We start from the raw sequence: 10,871 nt of genomic DNA on the forward strand, positions 1-10,871 counted from the left end.
AAAAAAGTTTTATTTGATTATTTGTAAGAAAAAACATTCCAATTAAAAAAATGTTTTATTTCATTATGTGTAATAAAACAACAAACATTTCAAATTATAATGCTAGTTTTTAATATCAAAAGAATGGTTAAAACAATTTTTAATTGCGTCCCAAATACATTTGACTTCCATTAAGTATTAGTTTTTTCATAAACTTTGTTTGTCAACTTTCGACTCCACAACCGGAAATCACTATCAAGTAGTTTTTATACGGCATAATCACGTTGACACACCGGTTCCCATTGGATCATCGAAGTTAAGTAACGTTGAACCTGGTCAGAACTAAATGGGTGACCATTTGGGACTCTCAGGTGCTGTATGTGCTCTCCGCTTATCTCGGCATTGTTTCCAGTCGTCCTGGTCTTCGCCTTGCCACTGGACTAAAACAGTACCGATTCAGTGTGGTTGGTATTGCGCAACCCTTGCCTCACAATTACATGCGCTACTGCCTCTACAGGGGGTATCCTTTGTCTTTCAAGACGGAACGAAAGCATCAAGTAGTTTTAAATTTGTTTTAATGAAATTGTTAAACATCAATTTTGTCAATTTTCTGAATAATAACATAGTTTTTCAAGAAGGAAAAAATCTTTTTTTTTACAAGGCAATCATCGCTTATTAAGGCCGGAAGGCCTCTCAAGGATAAGGGTTAATGAATCTGAGGTGGTAGTTTAGTAATTGTTAATGGTGTACTTTGGGTAGAACGTGAAATATCTAAGGGGACAGCTCAATAAAAACTTGTTTACATTGAACTTTAAGGCTACCATAATGTAATCGCCAGGAAGCAGGCTGATGGAACAGTGTTCCACATGCGGACAGTTCTTGAAAAGGAGCTTTGTTCATGAAATCTGCATTTAGATTTAGGCATGTATAGAGAGTGAGGGAAATTGTTGATAATGATTGTAGCTAGTCGAGTGTTTTTGTGAAAGTGTGGCAAGGATGAACCATAGATTGGAGCTCAGACGAGTATTTTCCATGAAAATAACGATAGAATAGAGACAGGCTCACAACGTCTCTTCTGTGCTAAAAACCTTGCCGGGAAGAGCAAAGGGCATCACCTACTAGGTTTCGAAACCAGTTTTAGACTCTATCATAGCAAGATATGACCCAGATGTGACAACAGTATTCGATTTTAGGACATACCATCCCCTTCCCCTCCCTCCCCCTTCATCTCACATAAAAACCGACCTTGTGTCATATTTTGCTTACGTGGGGAAGCAAATAAATACCTACTTAGCTCTTATACATATAGAAAATCGCATCGAAAGTGAGATACCTATTGGAATTGTAGAATGATCCCACCATTTTTCCAGCGATCTTGGCAAAATATTTGATGTATGTGTTCCGTTTCAGATCAGAAGTGAAAATCAGTCCCAAAAGCTTGTCAAGAGATGGTGCTTCCTCAAGACGAGAGCCATTCATTTCAATTAGGGCCAGATGAGGTTAGAGAGATTATGATGAAAGGAGAGAAGCTTGATTTTAGACGCATTTATATTAACCAGCTAACTTTTTCCCCATCGCACCAATTTAGCTCAAGATCAAAAGAGAAAGAATTAGAAAAGTCTTCATCATTGTCGGCCTTTTAAGTGTTGCCATAGATTGTGGTGTCGTCTGCATAAATGTGTACAAATTATCTAAGCATATGATTTGGGAGATCATTGATGAAAACCAAGACGAGAGTTAGGCCCAAGATGGAACCCTGAAGGATACCAGCATTAATGCTGTGAGCTTCTGATTTCTGCTCATCGACGACTACTCTTATCAATCAGAAAGAAAGGATTTAGTAACTGAGAGAACATTTCCAGCTATTCCAAAGCTGAAAATCTTGTGAAGTAGACCTTTATGCCATACTCTATCAAAAGTGCTGAATATGTCAAGAGCTATTGCTCTAGAAACGAACCTCTTGTCGAGAGATTCACTAATCCTGTGTGATATTACAGTTAGCACATCAGCTGTAGATCCCGCAGAGCAGAAACCATATTACATGTCAATTGGTACAAGAAAATTAAAAGCAGTGTCCGCCAGTGATTAAATCATTGAATTAGGTTTTCATTTTCAAGACTAAATAAAAAATAAATTGAATTTGGGTAGATATGGTAGCTTTTTTTAGATTATTATACATAAATATTTATTATGGAAAATTATTTAAAAAAATGTTATAATTACTCTTTTGGAATCTTTGCTTTGTTAATCAAACTGACATTTTCCAAACCAAAGATAAGCTTAGGTTAGGATTAGTCTACAGTTTGTTTACAGTTAGCTTTAAAAAGAAAAGGTCAGTTCAAATACTGTGGTGATGAGTTAAAAATACTTTTAATCAAATTAAAATAATAATACAAAAACTATTGGAAATTCTTTGGGAAAATCGGAACTTAGCAACAATCACCGAGTTTTTTTTTTATGTTTACCGTAATTAGCTCCTTTTTTTTTTTTTTTTTTTTAATAAAAAGCCAAGCTCCCACCCTTACCAGTGTAGATACCGATTTAAAAATATCTGTTTTCTATTTTCGGATGGGCGGGGGGCGGGGGCTTGACCCTATTTTAAACTAGAGGGATGAAAGCTTAGCTTGCACTTCTTGAACGCTCATAATCTTCCATTGTCAAAGCGTCATTTTTACCTATTTAGTCACTTTTGCCACTTTTACCAGTGCCATTTTTACCGTGTAATTTTTGGTGCCATTTTTACCGAGCACCGAATCGATGAATTTTACATTTTTTTTTAAGCATGACATACTCTGAACAGAAATAATTATTTTTAAATTATCAGGTATTTCAATTATTTACCACCGACTATATAATTTTTTACCTGTTAGGGGTAAATTTACTCCTAGTTGAGAACCTTTGTTGTAGAAACATACATTGTTATGCAACATTTATTTCTGTCCGATATATTTATACACGCACACACACACACACATATACAGTGAAACCTTTAGATACGAAAGGTTCCGCTTACGAAATTTTTAACTTATAAAAAAATTCAGGATAGGAAATATGCGAGTGACAAGAAAAGCCTATTTTTCAGGCATCTAATTTTTCGAAAATCTTTTTAAAAATCGTCTGCGTGTCCATAGATTTTATTGAGGTTGTAACTTTACGAGTAATGATTAAAAAAAAAACGATAAAAAGAAATTGTCATAATTCCCAGCCGTTTTTATCTATATATTAATACGATAGCGTATGTGTAATTTATTTCGTGCGTCACGCTTACATCCGAGTGACTGTCGTTTAAGTGTTATGGACTGATATTTCTTATAATAAATAATTTTACCAAGAATTCTTCATTGGTTTCGGTTTCGATTATAGCTGATAGCACGCAAGTCATTTACTTTTTTTATAAATAATTTTACGAAGAATTCTTCATAAGTTTTGGTTTTGTTTCCGATTATAGCTGAAGGAACTCAAATTATATATATATATATATATATATAAAGTAGTAGCGTTCGTTTGTGTGTGTTTTTCTGTGTGTACAACTCCCTGTGATCACAGAAATATAAAGTTTCTATAGTGTGTATACCTCTCCTGGTCAAGTAATATTAATGCTCATTGTAGGATACTTCTGTCAAAGGAGACATTTATTTTCATACGTAACTTCTAGATATGGCATTCTTCACATCACATATACATCGACTGAGTTATGGTTATTAGCATATAACATTAAATTAAAACATTTTAAATAATTACCTCGATTATATTACTTATTCGACATAATAGCCTCGTTAATACTGTACTATTTAAAAATATAATTTTAAATGTAATTTTTTAGTTTATTTTCATTTCAATTTATATTTTATTTAACTTAAATTTACTTATTATTATCGTAAACCAGAAACCTTTTAATTTTAAAAACCAGAAAACCAAGGGGAATAACTGTGATAGTTTAATTCTTTGAGCACGTTATTAAATATTTTCTATAATAGATTTGTTTTCATTTCGAAATATTCTTCTAAGTTGAATTATTATTTTTATTTTCAATTCGGAGGTAATTTTTTTTTTTCGCTTATTCTTAATTTTTAAGTAACCTTTTGGTACTCATGCAGAGAGTGAACAGAGTCCACCCGGCTTTCTCCGGAACATGGTGCCAACAGCCGGAGTGAACCGAGCGTCGCCGAGGAAGTTAAGCCGAGCGTCGCCGATGAAAGCATAACAAGAAAAGAAAACCTACCTAAAAGAAAAATTTTATCATAATATTTTTTGTTTTGTTTTGTTTTTGCTATATATATATATATATATATATATATATATATATATATATATATATATATATATATATATATGATACTCATGCAGAGAGTGTCCGTGCTGAAATAATAACGTTATTGTTTAAAAAGCCATTCTTAATATGGGAGGGGAGGGTGTTTTGTATCTATTCTGTACTTTAACCTTACAATTGAATAAAAAAAAATATCATAAAACTTTAATTAAACGTAGACATATGATTTTAAAAATAGCGCGGATCACTCTCTGCATTAGCACCATATATTTTTTAGATAAATAATGTTAAAGATTTTTTGGTCAATGTCAAGTTTCTTTCCAACTCATCAAAAAACTTTTAGAGTTTAAGTTTAATTTTTAGCCACTCCTTATATAAAAATATATAAACGTACATAATTTTTTTATGAATTGATTTTTACTTTAGTCGCATATCTTTTCTAATAACTATGTTTATTTAAGTAAATATGTAATATATTTTGGCAAACTATTTAGGTATTTTATAAATATATTTATTTCAAGAAACATGAAAAGAAAACAAGGAATATGTTACATCTTTTACAGTTTTAGCAGTTTCAAAAAAGTGAATGTGCAACAGTTTTAATATTTGAACATTTCACATGTTTTCAAAAGATTAAATTCCAACGGCATAATAAGTATCAATCCAGTAGATGATACTGCGGAAACATTTATCTATAAATCGGCGACAATCGTAATAGATTGCGCAGGTTTAAGTAAAATATATTTAGATAAAGTACATAAAAAACGTTACTATACTTAAAAAAAAAACTAAGCAAGACATAAATATGTCTGAAAAATATATTCACTACAAATATATAAGTAAACTGTTTTGAAGAATAACGGAAGCATTGTATCTATTTTGTGCTTCCATACCTCAATTGACAGAGCTGCCGGCGGGTTTGAAAGTTAGGGTCTAGTTTTATGCACAATTATCAATTTTTTACACCGATTACCTACGGTATAGTTTGAGCGTAAATTTCATTACATAGGAAAACAATTATTTGTTATATACTTGTGTTTTCACCAATTTTGAATTATGCGGAGTATTTAATAACATTTTCTTTTGCTGCGGTAGGCAAGGTAGGGAGGTAAATTTGTACATTATGCCCACCACCCCAATTTCCTTTAGAATGGCGAATTTTATATGTTTTCGACTATATTGATGAAGAATATCTCATGCAAATTTTGCGGAGACAAGTACTTCTAGAAATATAAAGACCTGAATTATACACTGTAATTCATTGGCTGCCAGGTTTCTACGCACGCGCAATAAACAAATCTACTTCGCTCCTACTGACTTTGCAACCTCCCTAATTTTATTTATTTATTTATTTATTTTTGCATTTGCGGGTGAGTATGCTGAGAACGATTATCACGGTTAAATTTGGGGGAATTATTTGTCCCCCTCCCAAAAAAAAGGAGGTTGTCTACTCCGAAAGACATTATTTATATGACGATGCTGAGGCGTCTATTCCGAACGCCATTCTTAATATGGAGAGGTTGGCGGTGTCTACACACGTAAAAAAAGACGACATAAAACTGGAATTTAATTTAATACTATTGGTGGAAGAGTTGAAAAGAAGAGGAAGACTTGAACAACAAACGGAAACAGTTAGAACTGTTATCACTGATTTCGAGCACTCTAAATAATTCCTATACAGGAGAATCCCTAACTTCTAAAACTTCTGCTTTTACTCCCATTATTATTCTAATGGACCATTTTACGTATTTTTTTTTAATTCATACTGATTTACGCATTCCCTTAATTGCTTTTTTGAAATTCAAACAGTACCTGCATGTTATCGCCCCATACCAGCACTAATCGCCAGTAAAACCCAGATTATTTCATTTCGCCCAATTGTTTAGTAACGGGGAACGCCGTTTAACGGATTCTGCAAGTAAAATAATTTTATAAAAACGAAGAGATAGAAAGAAAGAAAAAGAAGGAAAGAAAGAAGCATACAACTGCGTCGCTAACAAAATAAGTTGAATTGAAAAATGACAGGTGTAGAGTTACGTATTTGAAATGAGTTAAACGGGTCAACAAGCAGGCGTTGGTCGGGGTGGGAGGGGTTTATATAAAGTGAAAGGTTTTCGGGGAGATTTTTCACGTTAGTAATGTTAATATGCGTCTGGTTGGCTGCATTTTTACATAATACTATGTAACTTATATAAACGCTCTAGAAATTTCAAGGAGGAACGCAATTATATCGTAGATAGTTAATATTAATATTAATATACGCCCGGTTAGTTACATTTAATATACGCTCTATTATTTATATTGGGTTTGCGATAGTTGCGTGATTTAAGTAAAGATTAAAAAATAGTTAGAAAAATATAGGGTTAATAATTAGGAAAAGTGAGGAAATTTGGGGGTTTAAAAATTAAAAAAAGGATTTTGTTGAATAAGTATCTGATGTGAAGGGGGAGAGGTAAAAAAATAATCGGCTTTAACCCTTATCCTCGAATGGCCTCTTGGCCTTGATAAGTGATGATGCCTATGTAAAAAAGTATGCAGACAAAAACTAAAAAAAAATGGGGATATTAAAAAGAAAAAACTAAATAAACTTTAAAAAGTTTAAAATGACACTATAAAATGGTGTGGAGTCTACTGAGAATTTTATAGCCATGCAGGTGGTTAGAAGTAGAGGTGTTTGGTTATACTACAAATTGAAAAATTAATAATAAGATTTTTTCGTATAGACAGAAAATTACAGGTTCTAGATTTCTTAAGAATCTCCCATTTAATAATAATTTAATAATAGGTCTAAGATTATTTTGAATCAAGTTTAGGTAATGGGTAGTTAGTGAGGTTTTGTTGGGGTTATTAAAGGAACATTTATGAACCCTAAATCGGTCTTTAAATGAAGTTCCAGCAAGTTCGATGTAGTATTTTTTATCATTAGGGTTTTCTATAGGGGCGATTGCAGGTTTGTAGACTATTTCTGTATGTAGGTATTATTGTTTAAGTGGGCATCCTGATTTATTTATGCAGTTACAGTTTTTTGTGTTATTGTTATTATTGTGATTATTGTTGTTGTTGTTGTTATTATTGCTGCTTAGTATTCTATTATTATGTTTTTTTTGTTTATGTCACTGCAACTGTAACTGAGTTTTATGGTATTTTTATTAAATATTTTGTGTAAGATGTTTTCTGATGTTGCCGTGGCCCAGTGCGGTTAAACGAAAAATAAAACAAAAAAAGAAAAAGTGCATGCTTCTTATATGCGTAATTGCTCGATACTTTTGAGTATCGAATATTTGGCAATCTCTAAAAATTGTTCTCCCAAAACAAAGATGGTGGAAATAGATATAGTTGATACAAATACGGAACAGAAGCCAACAAGCATAAAACAAAACATAAAACTATACAGAAACGTCCCATTTTATATTAAAAAAAAAAAACTATCTCAGTTTCAACACTTCTTGTATTAATATATTTAATATATTATTTCAAAAAGACTCCATTTATAGAAATATAATTTTTTAAAATCTTTTTATTGCTTTATGTGCAAAATCATGCTTTGTTTCAAGAAATTGTTTTTTTACATTTCTTGTTTTTTTAGTTTTAACAATAAAAACAATAAACATTTACTTTATTCAATAAATATTTAATAAAATAATATCTATATAATTATAAAACTTAGCTCAGCTTGCATACTTGTGCGTTGAAACCGGTCATCCGGTTTGTGACTTCCGGTTTAAAAAAATTCGTTTGCTTACCTATTTCATGGCTGCCCTGTCTGAAGTCGGATATTAAAAGCCATTGCTGCTACTTATAAAGCATACACAAGGTCAATATTATGTCTTAACTTATTTTAACGTGTTTTCCTTACAAATAAATGTAATTTAACCCCGTTTAGTAAAAATAAAACTGATTTAAATAAAAAATATGCAATATATAACTATAATCATATTTATAACCATATTTATAATAATAAATAAAAGATAAATGAAAAATAATAAAATAAATAATAATAAAATAAATAATAATAAAATAAATAATAATAAAATAAATAATAATAGATACATAAATAGTAATAAATAGATAAATAATAGATGATAAAATAAACAATAATAAATAAAAGATATGAAATAATAAATAAAACGTATAAAAAATAATAATAATAATAATAATAATAAATAAAATAATAATAATAAATAAAATAATAAAGATATGAAAAATAAAATGAAAAACTATGAAAAAAACAACAAGAAGGATATGAGAAAATAATATTTGATATGAACAATGAACAAGATATGAACAAATATAAAGAATATGAAAACAATGATAATTTTTTAAAAATTAAGAAGGTATTAAAAAACGAGGAACATGTAAAAAAATTTAAATATCATATAAAAATGAAAAGATATATTTTTTATTACATTTTCACTCCAAACAAGGCACATTGTCACTTTGGTGTAGGGGGCTACTATCAGGGGAAACAACTACTGGGGTACTATGTTGGGATTTGGGCAGCAAGATGTTAGTTCACGTTACACTTGAACTTCTGCATGTCAGTACAGTTGGGGAAGCAGTTAACTGGAATGGAATTCCAAAGTCTAGCGGTTCTGAGGAAGAAACTACCGGGGTAGAAAGATCTTTTACATCTAGGGATCTCTACAGTGTGGGGGTGGGATTTTGCAGCTTGTCGGGTCTGTCGAGGGTGTTCACGTCGTGGGGGCATAAGTGCGTGCAGTTCATCAGAGCATTCACCATTAAAATATTTTTAGAACAGGCAGAGGGATGCAACGTTTCGTCGATGGGACAGAGGCTGAAGCTTAGATGCCAGTTCAGGGCCTATCAGATTTGCGACTCTCTTTTGAACCCTGTCAAGGAGCGAGAGACTAGTAGCCTATGCACCAGCCCAAATATGACAGCAATACTCCATACATGGGCGAATGGTTGCCTTATAGAGGTACAGGATACTTTCGGGTGTTAGTAGTTTTCTAGCACGGTAAAAAACAGTATATAAAAAATGCAAAAGATATTAAAACAATAACAATAAAAAGCAAAATAAAAAAGGCATAAAACAAAAAGATATGAAAAATAAAATTATAAAATCTGAAAAGAAGATAGGATATGAAAAAAAAAATACAAAAGATATGAAAAATGAAAACAATATAAAAATAAAATGAAAAACGTATTCAAAAAATAATCTTATATTTTTAAGCATTTTTTAAAAAATGTTTGAAAATATTTTTTTAATATTTTTAAAAAATAGAAAGATATGAATAAAAATGTAAAGAAATTCATAAAAAAAATGAAACCAAATAAAAAAAAACATGAAAAATGTAAAGAAATTCATAAAAAAAATGAAACCAAATAAAAAAAACATGAAAAATGTAAAGAAATTCATTAAAAAAATGAAACCAAATAAAAAAAACATGAAAAATGTAAAGAAATTCATTAAAAAAATGAAACCAAATAAAAAAAACATGAAAAATGTAAAGAAATTCATTAAAAAAATGAAACCAAATAAAAAAAAACATGAAAAATGTAAAGAAATTCATAAAAAAAATGAAACCAAATAAAAAAAAAACATGAAAAATGTAAAGAAATTCATAAAAAAAATGAAACCAAATAAAAAAAACATGAAAAATGTAAAGAAATTCATAAAAAAAATGAAACCAAATAAAAAAAAAACATGAAAAATGTAAAGAAATTCATAAAAAAATGAAACCAAATAAAAAAAACATGAAAAATGTAAAGAAATTCATAAAAAAATGAAACCAAATAAAAAAAACATGAAAAATGTAAAGAAATTCATAAAAAAATTAAACCAAATAAAAAAAACATGAAAAATGTAAAGAAATTCATAAAAAAATGAAACCAAATAAAAAAAAACATGAAAAATGTAAAGAAATTCATAAAAAAAATGAAACCAAATAAAAAAAAACATGAAAAATGTAAAGAAATTCATAAAAAAAATGAAACCAAATAAAAAAAAACATGAAAAATGTAAAGAAATTCATAAAAAAATGAAACCAAATAAAAAAAACATGAAAAATGTAAAGAAATTCATAAAAAAATGAAACCAAATAAAAAAAACATGAAAAATGTAAAGAAATTCATAAAAAAATGAAACCAAATAAAAAAAACATGAAAAATGTAAAGAAATTCATAAAAAAATGAAACCAAATAAAAAAAACATGAAAAATGTAAAGAAATTCATAAAAAAATGAAACCAAATAAAAAAAACATGAAAAATGTAAAGAAATTCATAAAAAAATGAAACCAAATAAAAAAAACATGAAAAATGTAAAGAAATTCATAAAAAAATGAAACCAAATAAAAAAAAACATGAAAAATGTAAAGAAATTCATAAAAAAATGAAACCAAATAAAAAAAACATGAAAAATGTAAAGAAATTCATAAAAAAATGAAACCAAATAAAAAAAACATGAAAAATGTAAAGAAATTCATAAAAAAATGAAACCAAATAAAAAAAAACATGAAAAATGTAAAGAAATTCATAAAAAAATGAAACCAAATAAAAATAAACATGAAAAATGTAAAGAAATTCATAAAAAAAATGAAACCAAATAAAAAAAAACATGAAAAATGTAAAGAAATTCATAAAAAAAATGAAACCAAATAA

The sequence above is a fragment of the Euprymna scolopes genome, chromosome 23 (assembly GCF_053919585.1).
Source record: "Euprymna scolopes isolate OS-2025 chromosome 23, ASM5391958v1, whole genome shotgun sequence".
NCBI lineage: Eukaryota > Metazoa > Mollusca > Cephalopoda > Sepiida > Sepiolidae > Euprymna > Euprymna scolopes.